The sequence below is a fragment of the Echeneis naucrates genome, chromosome 2 (genome assembly GCF_900963305.1).
Source record: "Echeneis naucrates chromosome 2, fEcheNa1.1, whole genome shotgun sequence".
In the NCBI taxonomy this organism is placed as follows: domain Eukaryota; kingdom Metazoa; phylum Chordata; class Actinopteri; order Carangiformes; family Echeneidae; genus Echeneis; species Echeneis naucrates.
Window position 1 is genome coordinate 6,861,598 of NC_042512.1, and position 14,565 is coordinate 6,876,162.

A 14,565-nucleotide genomic window follows, 5' to 3' on the forward strand; every position below is an offset into this window, starting at 1 on the left:
AAGTGTTCAATGTTTCATCATCTGTTCAGAGCTGAAGGTTCAGCCCAACTGACTCAAAACTGTCAACATTGTGAATATGAATTTATATTAAAATGTAATTTTTTAATGATTGAAAATATTTTTTCCAAAGTTACTTTCAAACCTTTCAATTTAAATGTCAAAAACCTGAAGAGGATTTTCCCTCATAAATACAAACCTGTCTGCAGGTCAGAGTCACCACAACTGTAACATCATATTAATCTGAGAGCAGAAATAAAACATGAGTCTGACCTCAGAGTCTCCAGTCTACAGTGAGGACTCTCTAGAAAACCACACAGATCCTTCAGTCCTGAATCCTTCAGGTAGTTCTGATTCAGGTCCAGTTCTCTGAGATGGGAGGGGTTGGACTTCAGAGCTGAGACCAGAGAAGAACAGCTGATCTCTGACAATCTGCAGTTCTTCAACCTGAGTAAAGAAAAAAGATGTGACTTTAGAACAGTGTTTTTCAAAGTGGGGGCCTCAGGAAAGCCACCAAGCCCATCCCTCCCACGAGTGTAATTTCTGTATTTCTCTCTCTCTCTCTCTCTCTCACACACACACACACACACGTTTATTATTCAATGGAAATGTAATACTAACCCTAATACAGTCCTGTAAATATGTTATATTATTATTCTAAGCAAATGAAATAATGATTGAGTATTGAATAAAATTAAGGAAATCATTCTAAAAGTTGATTCTTTTTTTATTTTACATATTTTGTCAGTGGGTTTGCAAAGGGGGTCCCCGGCCAGAAGCTAATGCTTTTTGAGGGGCCATAGCATGGAAATGTTTGGGAACTCCTGCTTTATGAGACAAAGTTCCTACTTGAAAGTATTCAGTGTGTGTCAAAAGTCAACACATGGTTCATAACATCTGGAACATTTTCACGTCATTCAGCGGTGACCACGTTTAACAAACATGCTGATTTTGGTCTGAATCTCTCAGTCAGTCTGCTTTAGTCACGTATTTATAGTCGTGTTGTAACAAGAAATCACTGAATATATATTTGTTCACGTCGGTGTGGAAAAATGTTTCCTGTCATTGAAACACTGAAGGATTTTTCTTATTTTCTTCACATTTTAAATGTGTATTTCAACATTTCTCATTTCATTTCATTTCAGTTACTGGACTAAACCTGAGAAGAAGAAAACTGATGTCAGCATGAAGATCCTCAGTGAGGATCAGTATAATATCAGCCTGATGTCTGCAGGTCAGAGTCACCACAACTGTAACATCATATTAATCTGAGAGCAGAAATAAAACATGAGTCTGACCTCAGAGTCTCCAGTCTGCAGTGAGGACTCTTCAGAAAACCACACAGATCCTTCAGTCCTGAATCCTGCAGGTTGTTGTGACTCAGGTCCAGTTCTCTGAGATGGGAGGGGTTGGACTTCAGAGCTGAGACCAGAGAAGAACAGCTGATCTCTGACAATCTGCAGTTCATCAACCTGAGTAAAGAATAAAATAGGTGACTTTAGAACAGTGTTTTTCAAAGAGGGTCCTCAGGAAAGCCACCAAGCCCATCCCTCCCACAAGTGTAATTTCTGTATGTCTCTCTCTCTCTCTCTCTCACACACACACACACAGAAAGAGATTTGATTTCTTTTGTTGTGTTTATTATTCAATGGAAATGTAATACTAACCCTAAGTGGTGGAGTGGTAATTCCACTCTAAAAACAGTCCAAACGGAATCTATTCTAATCTATATCATCTTTAAGAAATTACAGGGATAGGACGGGATATCAATCCGTAGAATCCTGAGATTGATTGATTGATATGTGGGGTGCTCCGCAAGGCAGATGGAGAAAACATGTTTCCTGCAGTGTAGAGAGGAGGGCAACGGGCCAAGGCTAAACCGCTCCCCCAACAGTCCCAGCACTGAGAGCCAATTCTCATCTTCGTGTGGAACCAAACCACTGCAGCTGATTAGGGCTGCAGCTAACGATTACTTTAGTATTCGAGTAATCTAGCGATTATTTACTTCGATTAATCGGATAAAACATGTTTTTGTTGTCTTTATGAAAATGAAGACAATATTCAAGATTTTGTAGTCTGAAAAAGCATTTATTTTCACTGCACAACCAGCAACACTGTGAAAGCTCTTCACATGAGCATTAAAAACGCAAACATGAAATGCCTGAGTATTTACCATAAATAATGGCACTGAGTAAGTCTTAAATTAAATTACAGCTTATCACACTGTATGTAACTAAACAGAATATTTGTTTCCACAATGTAAAGTAGAAAACTATGACTCAGTTTAAAATAAATTTAAAAAAGTGCTTTTTTTATGGTGTGCATATTAACATACTCAACTACAAACAATGTAATAACAATGGAAGTTCATAACAGGGACTGAACTTTGACACCATCTCTTTGAAGCCCTTTCCTTCGACCATAGAAATTGGCCTCATATCGGTCACCAGCATGTTCATGATGCATTCAGTGTATTGGGCTGCTTGCTGTGGTGAGCATGGTGGTAGGTTTCGATACTGGTTTGGGATCTGCCAAAAAGAGAAATTTTATTAGTCCAACTTTGTATATGATGACATTTTCAACATATAATCAAGAGTGTTTTATTTATGTATTCAAATATGTGCTGTGAATACATTTTTGTAAATAATGTTCACATCGACACATATTTATCTCTTTTCTTTGAATGTGTGAGGTCTGTTACTGTGTAAAATCTGAAAAAGATATCAAGTATCAAACCAGACCCTTAACTTGTGCCGTCATTATGCTGTCTGTGAACATCGTTAAAAGTTAACATAAGTTAAGTGTTTCTAGTCATTTACCCAAACATGTGTAACACAAAAGGCACACGTTTAAGACGTGCAAAAAGCGCTAGCCTAAGCTTGACTTACCGCGCCTCCGTGGATTCTTTTGCACTCAGAGAATGTGCTGGATGCTTTCTTGCGAGGTGCTGCATCATTGATGTGCTGTTGTGTAATGCGAGCTCCGTGTGGCAGTGCAAACATGTAACTTTGCTTTTTTTTTTCTTTTTTTTTTTAAATCTGAAACGGTCCCATACTTCAGAGCGTTTCGGTCTTTTTCTTTGTCCATCTTGTTCCATCTCTCCATCGTTGTCTGCCCGTTCTTTGTTTGAGGTTTGACATTTTCGCCACCGAAGACTGCGTGCTGCCTGGACATGTCCTGCTGATTCCGCGCTGTGTGCTGAAGTAAAAGTGCAGTGGCCATACAGAAATTCAGCGGCCGTACGGAAACATGCTCCGCGCATACATAGTTCTGGGTTGAATAAACGAAGGCAGACTAAATGTAATCGATGCATTTTTCTAATCGAATTATTCGATTTAATCGATTAATCGTTTCAGCCCTACAGCAGATGTTAAGGAGGCTGCAGCAAGGTGACCTGCACAACTTCCCTCACATGCAGGCAGAAATACAACAACATAATAAAGACGGAACACAGCTTGACAGCGCACGACATGAACAGCTTATTCAGAGCATCTCGTCAGAGTTTGTGAGGCGTTTTACTGACTTTGCATCCATTGAACCTGTATCTGGAAGTGGAGATGAATGGAGAACCAAGACAAAACACAGGTAGTGCATTTTAGGCCAAAAATCAAGTGTGAGAAGTTGAGTTGTTGTTAATCTTGGGACAGTACTGCTGTCCTACACTGATCAGTATAAATGTCTTGGCCTGACGTTGGACCAACACATGACATTTAACCCAGCTGTCAGTGTTTTAGCTCAGTCTGCAGGTAGAGCCCTGAACAAGTCTGAACACTGTGCTCATCTGGGAGTTCATACTTTCACTCTGTTCTATAATGTGTGTGTGTGTGTGTGTGTGTGTGTGTGTGTGTGTGTGTGTGTGTGTGTGTGTGTGTGTGTGTGTGTGTGTGTGTGTGCGCGTGTGTGTGTGCGTCAGACGATGCTTCTGCTGTCTGGGGATTCTGTGAATATTCTCTTTGTAATACTCAGCATCATAGAGCTATTGGTTATCTTACAGCAGTACACAGATGGACCTCAGTGTTGGCTCTTCATGGTGATTTGGGTTGGGAGCCCTCGAGTATCAGACACACGAGCAGAAATAAAACGTCAGTCTGACCTCAGAGTATCCAGTCTGCAGTGAGGACTCTCCAGAAAACCACACAGATCCTTCAGTCCTGAATCCTTCAGGTCGTTGCTGTGACTCAGGTCCAGTTCTCTGAGATGGGAGGGGTTGGACTTCAGAGCTGAGACCAGAGAAGAACAGCTGATCTGAGAAAATGCAGCTTCCAACCTGAGTGAAGAATAAAAAAAATGAAGATCAAATCATTAATAATCAATCAGAAATGTCCTCAATGATCTTTGTGTTATTGTGGGTCATCATCATGTCTCTGCACACATCATCCAAAAAAACAACAACACTCAAACCACAGCAGGTCCAGTCAGTAAACTGACCTCAGAGTCTCCAGTCCACAGTTTGGACTCTCCAGTCCAGCACACACCAGCTTCAGTCCTGAATCCTCTATGTGGTTCTGACTCAGGTCCAGGTCTCTCAGATGGGAGGGGTTGGACTTTAGAGCTGAGGCCACGACATCACACTCAGTCTTTGTGAGTCCACAACCAACAAGTCTGTGATGACACATATTACACAATATGTCACTGTGACAGAGGAAACTACATATTCATCTGGAGGGTTTGAGGACTAAAGACACCAAGACTTCCATCTCTGTCTCACACTGTCAGAGTTTTCATTATTTTTTCAGGTGAAGAGAAAATGTGGTCAGTTGGTCTTCCATCAGGTCCTCAGTCTGTCAGGGACCTGATCCAGGTCTGTCTCCTCTGAGGGACCATGAGGTCATGTGGACCTGAAAACATTTTGACTGTCTACTGATTTAATTTTCACTGAGTTGAGATCAGTGAACAGTGAAGCTGTGAAGATGATCAGTCACTGATACCTGCTGATGTCATCAGTCTTTAGCATTTCCACTAGAAACACAACTAAGTGAATATTTATCTCTGGCAGCATTTGAACCATCTAAAAACAAACAGCTGACTTTGAAACACCATCTGAATCAGATTGGATTTAAACACATCAGAAGGATTGATGAGAATGAGAGTGGACTCACCGAGCCTTCCTGCAGTTCCTCACAGCTGGGATCAGTCTCCGTCGTCCCTCCTCTGATGTGTTGTACTTCTTCAGGTCTAACTCATCCAGAACATCCTCTGACATCTGTAGCATGTAGGCCAGACCTGAGCAGTGGATCAGGGAGAGTTCCTTCTCTGATCTGGTCTCTGACTTCAGGATCTCCTGGATCTCCTGATGAACTGAGTGATCCTTCAGCTCCATCAGACAGTGGAAGATGTTGATGCTTCTGTCAGGAGAGGTAAAATAACTGTTCATCTTCTTCAGGTTGTTGATGGCTCTCTGGATGGTCTCTGGTTTGGTTTCTGTCTGACCCAGCAGACCTCCTAAGAGTCTCTGGTTGAACTGCAGAGAGAGACCATGAAGGAAGCAGACAAACAGGTCCAGGTGACCATTTTTACTTTCAAAGGATTTCTCCAGAGAGAGTAATATGTACACCTTCTCGTCAAATTTTGACAGGTCCTTTGATCTTAGTTAACCCCGCCCCTCTCGACAAATGAGATTGTTTTTCCCACCCCTAACCCCTCCCCCTTTGTTTTCCACGCCCAGGCAAAGAGGTCACAACCAATTCGATCATTCGAGGGCAGGGTCGAGTAAAATGGCAGCAAATTCATTTTGAGGTTGACAGTCAAATAGGGAAGACGTGTTTTGTTAGAGTGAAAGGAGCATATTGAGTATGTATTTAAAAATGAATTTCTTTACAAAGAGTGAGTACAAAACAATCAACCGTGCATAGCTCCGTGGGAAATAATTTTATTTATATTTTCAGACTTTAGGAAGGAGAGGAGGAGGAATTCGCGCTCCAGAAAAAGCAGGTCCCCATTCAGGAGAGCAAGATCCCCCTCCTTTCGGAGAAGGAGCGCCTCCTATAGGTCAACAAGAAGAAGAATTAGATCGCCTTCGCCAAACTGCAGAAGGATACCGTACAGACACCTGGATAGATTTCTCGACAGGTTGTATGAACTGGCGTATGAGGTTTGAATTCTAAAAGGTTTAACATGGAGCAAAAAGAGAATGCTGAATGTAGGAGTTTTTCAGAGGACCCTTTCCTAGCCATAAACCTCGCTATAGAGGAGTTGAATCGCCCTGAAACTCTGACCAACGTTGTAAACGATCTTCGTTCCATAATAAACAAATTGAACTTTGAAAATGACTCTGTGACTGAGCCCCCCGTCTCTCCTCATTTCTCTCAGGTTGATTCACCTTCTCCACCGGTTGTTTCACACACAGTGTTTGAATGCCATAGACAGGGCCGTACACCTGTTAGAGATTCAGGAGGGGGGGAAACGCCGGTGTAGTTTCAGGTGTGACATGCGCGTTAGAATTTGTCAGACATTTCAGAACGGCCTCTTATAAGAAAACCGTCTTCATAGCACATAATCATCAATCATAGCTCATGACAGCTGCAGGTAAGAGTGAGTTTAATGCGTGGTACGAAACAGTGAGGGGCGGAGTCTTTAACTTTGAAAAAGAAGCTGTTTTACTGCCAAAACAATGGGGACATTCTCTCTGAGGCTTGTTTCCTGAAACGGTTACATCCAGGAAACAGGCAGGGATCCTTTCAGCAGGTCGACCACAGCCTCGGCCTGCATGAAAGTATTTCTCACCAATTTTCTCAGGCCCAGAACCTTAGCCATTCCTCCTCCTGACCATCTTATTAATCTTATTCACACGGCAGCATACAGTAGTTAGAATGGGTTTCTAACACCAACGCTAGTGAAAAGCAGCTGGGAAACTACTTTGTAGACGGTTACGCTGAAGTAGGAAGCTTTAAGTAGGTCTGGGAGTATCTGGGTTGTTTTTAAATCACGCCTGTGTGTTTTCAGCCTCAAGAACGCTCTCCTCTAACGGGGACAACATTTGAGCTCTGCTCTAACACCATGAGGAGAATAAAGAGGTTACGGTCAGTGCACGGCGTAACACCAGTTGTCATGAGGGAGCACAGGTGGGTGGAGATGGGAGAAGAAAAAAAAAAAATAGATAATGTCTTTGTGGCTGTTTCACAACAGCCTAAAAGTGTACAGTTATTTTCAGTCTACGCAGGACAGAGTTCTTTATTTTGGGAGACAGCCTCATTTATATCACGGGAAAGGGACAAACACACTGCCTCTGGGTAACTACCTGAGAGATCTGACTGAGGAATTAGAGGAGACAGCTTACAGGAATTTGTAGCTGCGGGTCCTAAAAATTATTCTTATCAAGCCAAGAACCACCAAAAAAAAAAAAAAAGTAGTGGTCAGAGTGAAAGGTATTACACAGACGCATGATTGCTGTCAATGAGTCAACACTCCACCTCCCCCAACTTTAACTTTTCCCTTTCCAGATCCAGCTTCTCTGCCTGCAGCTCCATCTGAAACTGCAGCCTTTCCCTTTCCAGTTTGAGCTTCTCCCCTTTAAACTGCACATACTGCTCCGCTGACAGCTTCTCACAAGTCTCTGACAGAGCCATATCAAAATCTTTACACTGCTCAGGTCAGAAGATGCTCACTGACTGCCAATTCCTCAACTCAGCTGATTACTATGGTCACAAGACATCCTGCTGACAGAAGATAAAGAGGGGAAAAAAAAAAAAAAAAAAAAAAAAAAAAAAGTACAACCAAAATTCTGTTTGCAATATCAACTGAGGCAACAGAGACCCTGCTGCGACTCAGACAGTGAACAGCCATAGAGAGGATTTATAGAGAAAGGAGCCTTCCCCCTAAACTGCCTAACTCCACCCTAGTCTTCGTATGCGTACTGGTGGTGGGTACTTATGCACCTAAAACCCGCTTGCATTGTGGACGGCTAACTGCCCCAGCCAACGCTACAGAAGGTGCCCCCGAGACAACTGCTGCTAACCACACGGACAGCATACAAAAACAACAAACAGCCCTGAAACACAACAAAGCCAACAGTCCCTCCTTATGAGGAACTGCTGCTACGGCCTGTTTGGGGGAACAAACAGATGCTCCAGCCAAAAAAAACCCTCCTACAGCCAAACACTGTCTGAGCACATGCAGCGACCTGCAACTACAAACAATTCACTCCACAGCACCAAACAACTGCTGACTGAAAACTACTGAACTCTGAATTCTCCTCCCCTCCACACTTCATTAAAGCAGCATTATAAAACAGCAAAACTACCAGCCCAAACATTTCTACACTTCACAAAGAAAATCTAACACAACACACACCTACACAGAGAAAATGACCCGCTAATTTAGGCCACAACAAAGAAGGGAGGGCCACACTGATACCTCAAAACACAAGTTATTGTACACCACGTCGTAACAAACAAATACAAAACCAATAAAGCAGTGTGAGGTGTGAAGTCAGTCATCAGTGTGGGATGAAAATGTTGGATATTGAAAGCCGTGTGTGTCAAAATAAGATACTCAAACCAAACAGGATCCAGGCCGTCCAGGAGAGAGAGCATCAGCTGAGGGAGTCTGGCTTTTATAGCCTCCCCACAGGTGGAGGCGGAGCCTCCCAACACAGAGGCGGGGCTTCACAGCAAACAGGATATATGAACCGAAGATCCACATAGCAGACAGCAGAGGGACTCACAAGAGACACACACAGCCAACACACAACCAGACTGTGTGACGTCACTGGAGATCAAAGCCATTTCCTGTCTTTCATCCTCTCCCACGCGATACCACCGCATACGTCGCACTCAAGCATTCGATTCGGATTGATGAGCGCATGCGCACAAAGACGCACATGACGTATGAATGAAACGAATGAAGTGAAACACAAATCACTTCATTCACTTCAAACACAAATGTGATTCGTTTATTTTCATCTCCCCTGATAAAGTTCGGATGAGAGGATGAACTCATTTCATCGCTTGACTTACATCAGGTACATTTGGTTGTCAGCCTCGGAGCGGATCAGCTGGGATCAGCTGAGAGAGAGCCAGCAGCAGGAGCACATTCAGAGATCGGCTCTTTTTACGAGGCCAGATCATTTCATCTGGAATACGCCCCAATCAGAAGCCTGAGTAGCTCAGTTGGAAGAGCTGCAGGACCTTTAAGACATAAAACATGTTGTCACCACATTTATCAAACAGTAATGTCAGATGATTTGTGATGTCAGACGTTCAAAGGAAACGTTATTCTTAATTGAGCTCTTCATTCTGGATATGATTCATTTAACTTTATCTTTGGGTTATGAACCCCAGACTCCCCAACTTACTGTATTGGATATCCTTCTTCCTGCTCTCAAAATAAAAGTCAAGATAATTTTATTCAGAGATTTATTAATTTTATTAAGTACATACAAGTACGTACCTATGTACGTACATACATACTTGACGTAACTTCATCTTCATTCACAACAAGAACAGAGAACATCCTTAGAAAGGCGTGAAGAGTCTTAGAGCAGGTGAGGCATGCTTGTGGTAGGTCTGTTGTTGTAAAGTAAATTCCCATACCGGGAGTCGAACCACATCAGAGAGTGGCAGCTGGGCACATGTCAGGATGGCCGAGTGGTCTAAGGCGTCAGACTTAAGTTAAGCTGCTTCCTGTGCAGAAGGGTATTCTGGTCTCTGAATGGAGGCGTGGGTTCAAATCCCACTCCTGACAAAGCCTTATGTGAATGAAAAATCTGCATAAAATAGGAATATGATTTTTTGACAATAAAGGAGTTAGGACTGAAAACACTAAAGCCTGTGGCTCCCTGTGGGAGAAATGGACAGCAGTTGTTGGACTAAAGAAAACTCAGCTGTTACTGAATCCGCTGAGCACCAGCAGCTCCCTTCGATAGCTCAGTTGGTAGAGCGGAGGACTGTAGAGGCTTACAGCTGATATCCTTAGGTCGCTGGTTCAAATCTGGCTCGAAGGAGGCTGTTTTTTTCATCAGCCTCATCCAGCACAGTGATGAGTCTGACTACAGACAGGAGGTGACCACAGTTGTATCACTTTTCATGTAGAGCAGCTGTGTTTTATGCTGCAGGCAGCACTGAGTTTCTAACATTTGGATGTTGTTAAGAGGATCATTACCATCAGCTGAGAATCAAACATGTGCAGCACGCAGGAATTCTACCACTGAAGTTCAACAAGCATCAAAGGCTTTTGACCATTTCTGTGAATAATGTAGAGAAAAAACTAACCTTCCTCTGGTGTTCGGGTCGGGATTTTTTGGATTTTCTGCTCACAGGTGATGTTACCAACCTGTGATCTTGATGATACCCTACAGTATGTAGATCTACATGATCCTTGCCAAATACTATTTGCTGACTGGCAATATATCAAAAGCAGCAGCTCTTCAGACTTACTCACGACAAAGTGGTTGTTGCTGTGTTGAGCAGATGGAAATGTGGTGATTGACCGCTTTTCACAGGAGACAAACTTTGGTAAGAGTCACAATGGCCAGGCACTGATGTTGGCGACGTAACACTAAGGGCTTGTCCGGGATTTGAACCCGAGCACAGCACACCACGTTTGTCTTTGGAGCTTCATTCACAGTGTGCATTCTACTGTGGAGTTCATGGGAAAAAATGGGAGGAGTCTTTGATCTCTCCACCACAGAGTGCACACTGTCAATGAAGCTCCAAAGACAAATGTGGTCCTGCCAGATACCTTTGAGTTCTGCAGACAGAAGCAACAACAAAACTGGATCATATGGTATGAACTTCACAGTCACTGGATGGCACCCTGCCACTCCACAGTTTTTATTTTTAGTCAGGCAGCCCCTACACTGTAAACAATTATCCTGTAAATTCACAGTAAAATACTGGCAGCAGGGTTTTCAGTAAATTTCCACGGTGTCCTTCCTGTAAAATAATTTACAGCTCCTTACTGTTATAATACTCAGTCCTAAAACATGGTATGGTGATGTATTTTATTGAATTTATAATATGCTCCTGGCAGGGTGACCACAATATTATTTTTTTCCACTGCAGCAGCCATTTTGACATGAAATAGCAGGCACTGACATTAATTAGGGTTCTGTTCATTTTAAGGGTGGTAGAGTCTTAACAGGTAGTTAACAAACCAACTCTGCATCTACCTGAACCTGTTTGATTGCAGATGTGCGTTTTCATTTGGACCCCAGGAAGAGTAGCTGCTGCCTCAGTGACAGCTAACGGGGATCCTGACAAGTGATAAACAATAAAAAGCCGTTTCCAACCATCATCAAAACGTATTATTTCATCAAATGTTGCTTCTCGTCTTCTTGCTGATGGCCCGTTGGTCTAGGGGTGTGATTCTCACTTAGAGTGCGAATTCCTGGATTCAAATCCAAGACAAGCCCATCATGTTATGTCGCCAACATCAGTGCCTGAACATCATGACTCTTACTGAAGTTTGTCGCCTGTGAAAAATGGTCAATCACCAAATTTCCATCTGCTGAAAACAGCACCAACCACTAAATGACTGTTTCTCTTGACCAGATACAGCAGGTAAAATTTGTAATACAGGAAGTGATGGTTTTCATCAGTTTGCTTTAGTGACGAGCAGGAACTCTACTGAGAGCGAAGCACTGCTGGGGTAATTGGCAGTGATGGGATTCGATGGGACTGCTTGGAAGGCAGCTATGCTCACCACTATACCACCATTCCATGTAAAGGTGCAAAATCACAGTCCTTTTTTAATGAAACTGGTTATGGGAACTCATGTGGCTGGATTTATGACCGAACATGAGCAACATAGACAATGGCTTTTATTTTGAAATTATTTTTTGCAAATTTTTTTTTTTTTTTTTGGAGGATGTTTGGCATTTCTAGCAGCCTGGCTAGCTCAGTCGGTAGAGCATGAGACTCTTAATCTCAGGGTCGTGGGTTCGAGCCCCACGTTGGGCGATAAGCTGTTTTTTTTAGACCCAAAGTTACATTTCCAATATTCTGCCTCGTCTTTCAACCACAACCACATGAAATATTGTGAGGTTGAATGCTGCACGCTGACTGGTTGTGTGTCCAAATGGCTTCAAAGACATCTTTCTGCCATTCACCCCTCCAAACCTTTGGACACAACTTTGAGCTTTCTCACAGGTTCAGTGGAGATGTATGTATGGATGTATTCCCCCTGAATCCTGCAATTCACAGCTTCCACCAAATGGAGCCAAATAAGACACAAAACTGATTGTGATGTGAGTCTGAAGAGCTGCTGCCTTTGATACATCACCTGATGATGTCACAGTACTCACAGAATAAAAGTCTTTCCTTTGAAGCTGCTTCAAAGAATTTCCAAAATCACATGTGATTCAGATGTAAACACAAAGGCTGCCTCACTGTCACCATTCAGAACAGCTGAGAAGCTTATTGATCATTCACAATCAGCTCAGAAACAAACAGCATATCTGAAGCACAGGAAAGAGTTCTGCTCTCCAACACTCTGATCCCTCCAATACCACAACACTGGAGCCTGTGACGTGTCCCTCCTGACAATGTGCTTCATTATCAACGCTGAAGATGATGGGGATTGAACCCAGGGCCTCATTCATGCAAAGCACGCACACTACCACTGAGCTACATCCCCTGCGTGGTGTAATAGAATTTCCCTTCTCCGCAGCACAGCATGAGCCACAAAGTTACTGTTGCTTCACTTTACAAGACACTACAAATACAACCAGCCAAAATCACACAGCTCCATATCATAAGGGTTAGCTCTCCTGACGACTGCAAGGCAACAGCTGGGCTTGAAAGCAAAGGAGATGCTGATTCTGTGATGTCATAAAGGTTTTCAGCAGCTCATGTAGTTGTTGTGGCTGAGTGGTTAAGGCGATGGACTTGAAATCCATTGGGGTTTCCCCGCGCAGGTTCGAGTCCTGCCAACAACGATTAAAACGTAGTTTTGATGAAAATATGCTTCCCACTTATACCACCACTGCATGTGGCTGGATCAGCTCTCACTGCTGCAGCCTGGGTTTGATTTTCGGTCAGGGTAAAATGGCTTTAGTTCATGAGAAATACAGGTCATTGACAAAACTCCCTAGCTAAAGCTCATAAAGCTGCTAAAGCTACCAGACCATGCAGGGGATGTAGCTCAGTGGGAGAGCGTGTGTTTTGCATGTATGAGGTCCTGGGTTCAATCTGCAGCACTGCTAATGAAGCACAGGAAGTACTTATCTTGTCTAACACTCTGATCTCTCAGTTATCCACTCAGCATAGTCATCCTACCAAAAATTAAATGAATTCTAATCTTTATTTTCATCATTTCATATGTTTTGCTGCGTTTCAACTCCTTAACACTTTGAGCTACAGAAAGAACAAGAGCAGTCGCGCCAAAAAAGCATTTCAAAAATAAAAGCCATTTTAGATTATTTTATTTGTATCTTGAGCTCAGATGTAGCAAAACGCAACAATGCTGTCGATCAGGATCTTGAGACAGAAAGTGTCTGTCTCTTAAACAGGAGATCCTGGATTTGAATCACAGCAGTGCCTTGTTCATAATGTTAGATACTACAGATATAACAAGCTGGCAGTTGAAACTATTTGCCTCCAAAGAGACCTGAGCCTTAATCCAGCAGGTTGGACTGCTCGGCCACTCTACCACCTTCACATTATGAGAAACCTCAAAGGTTTGGAGGAGAGAAGAGTATGTGACCATGACTGTCCTGTGAGCTTCATTCACAATATGACATGTCCTCTACCACTGAGCTACATCCTCTTTGGACCTTTACTGAACCACAGAGGCTCTGAGCTGCTGCAGCAGGTGAAAAGAGAAACTGTTTCATGAAGCCTCCTCTCTGCTCAGGGTTGGATCACTGTTTTGGGGGGAGTGGAGTTACTGTTATATGTAGTCACTATCCCACAAAATCAGAAGACAGAGGTTCCACCGAGACTTGAACTCGGATCACTGGATTCAAAGTCCAGAGTGCTAACCATTACACCATGGAACCACAGGACTGTTAGCTGATCTTTATCAAAGGCGCTGGCTCGAGGTTCCAGTGTCGAGGGATGTCATTGATGGAGCCAAACCGTCTCCACTTCTTATATGGTGAATGTGTGCTTCTGTGGTTTTTTTTTCTTTTGCAAGAAAATGTAAAATGTTTACTTCTTCTACGATACAGATACAGACGTTTCAGAGAACAACTGCAGAGATGACTTTCTGCTTAGTTGAGGTGATGACGAGGAACTCCACTGAGAGTGAAGCACTGCTGGGGTTTGGATGCAGGATGTCCTGTTTATACAACAGACACATTAAGCAGCTCAGCATCAGTGCTGCCAATTTCTCTTTGAAAATCTGAGTATCCAGTTCCAGAACAGCTGATCTTAGTTGATTCATGTTCACGTTGAGTTGCACGCATGCACAACCTCTATAAAAAGCCATCATCAATGGAGATCCAGTTACTTCAACACAGTGGAGTTGGAGGTCTGAAAGCAGGCCCACGGAGAGGATGAGCATGTTTCACCGAAAATGTAACAGCTGCAGCAGCAAAGGAGAAACAGCATGAGAAGAAATTACTACCCGAGTCAACGTATAAGTTTGGATGTACTCTTCAATTGATTTTACATTTAACTTTAAGAGATT

General features: G+C 42.9%; 5 non-coding genes across 5 annotated transcripts; 4 read left to right on the forward strand and 1 right to left on the reverse strand.

Moving 5' to 3' along the window:
• Positions 1-9,567: 9,567 nt before the first annotated feature.
• Positions 9,568-9,678, forward strand: trnal-uaa (transfer RNA leucine (anticodon UAA)). The gene is made up of 2 exons: positions 9,568-9,605; positions 9,633-9,678. It is a non-coding gene; the product is annotated as a tRNA-Leu (tRNA).
• Positions 9,679-9,849: 171 nt separating this feature from the next.
• trnay-gua (transfer RNA tyrosine (anticodon GUA)) lies at positions 9,850-9,937 on the forward strand. Its single transcript is given in 2 exon segments — positions 9,850-9,886; positions 9,902-9,937. It is a non-coding gene; the product is annotated as a tRNA-Tyr (tRNA).
• Positions 9,938-11,821: 1,884 nt separating this feature from the next.
• On the forward strand, positions 11,822-11,894 carry trnak-cuu (transfer RNA lysine (anticodon CUU)). Its single transcript has one exon. It is a non-coding gene; the product is annotated as a tRNA-Lys (tRNA).
• Positions 11,895-12,789: 895 nt separating this feature from the next.
• trnas-uga (transfer RNA serine (anticodon UGA)) lies at positions 12,790-12,871 on the forward strand. The gene has a single exon. It is a non-coding gene; the product is annotated as a tRNA-Ser (tRNA).
• A 990-nt stretch (positions 12,872-13,861) lies between these two features.
• trnaq-uug (transfer RNA glutamine (anticodon UUG)) lies at positions 13,862-13,933 on the reverse strand. Its single transcript has one exon. It is a non-coding gene; the product is annotated as a tRNA-Gln (tRNA).
• Between the last annotated feature and the right edge of the window lie 632 nt (positions 13,934-14,565).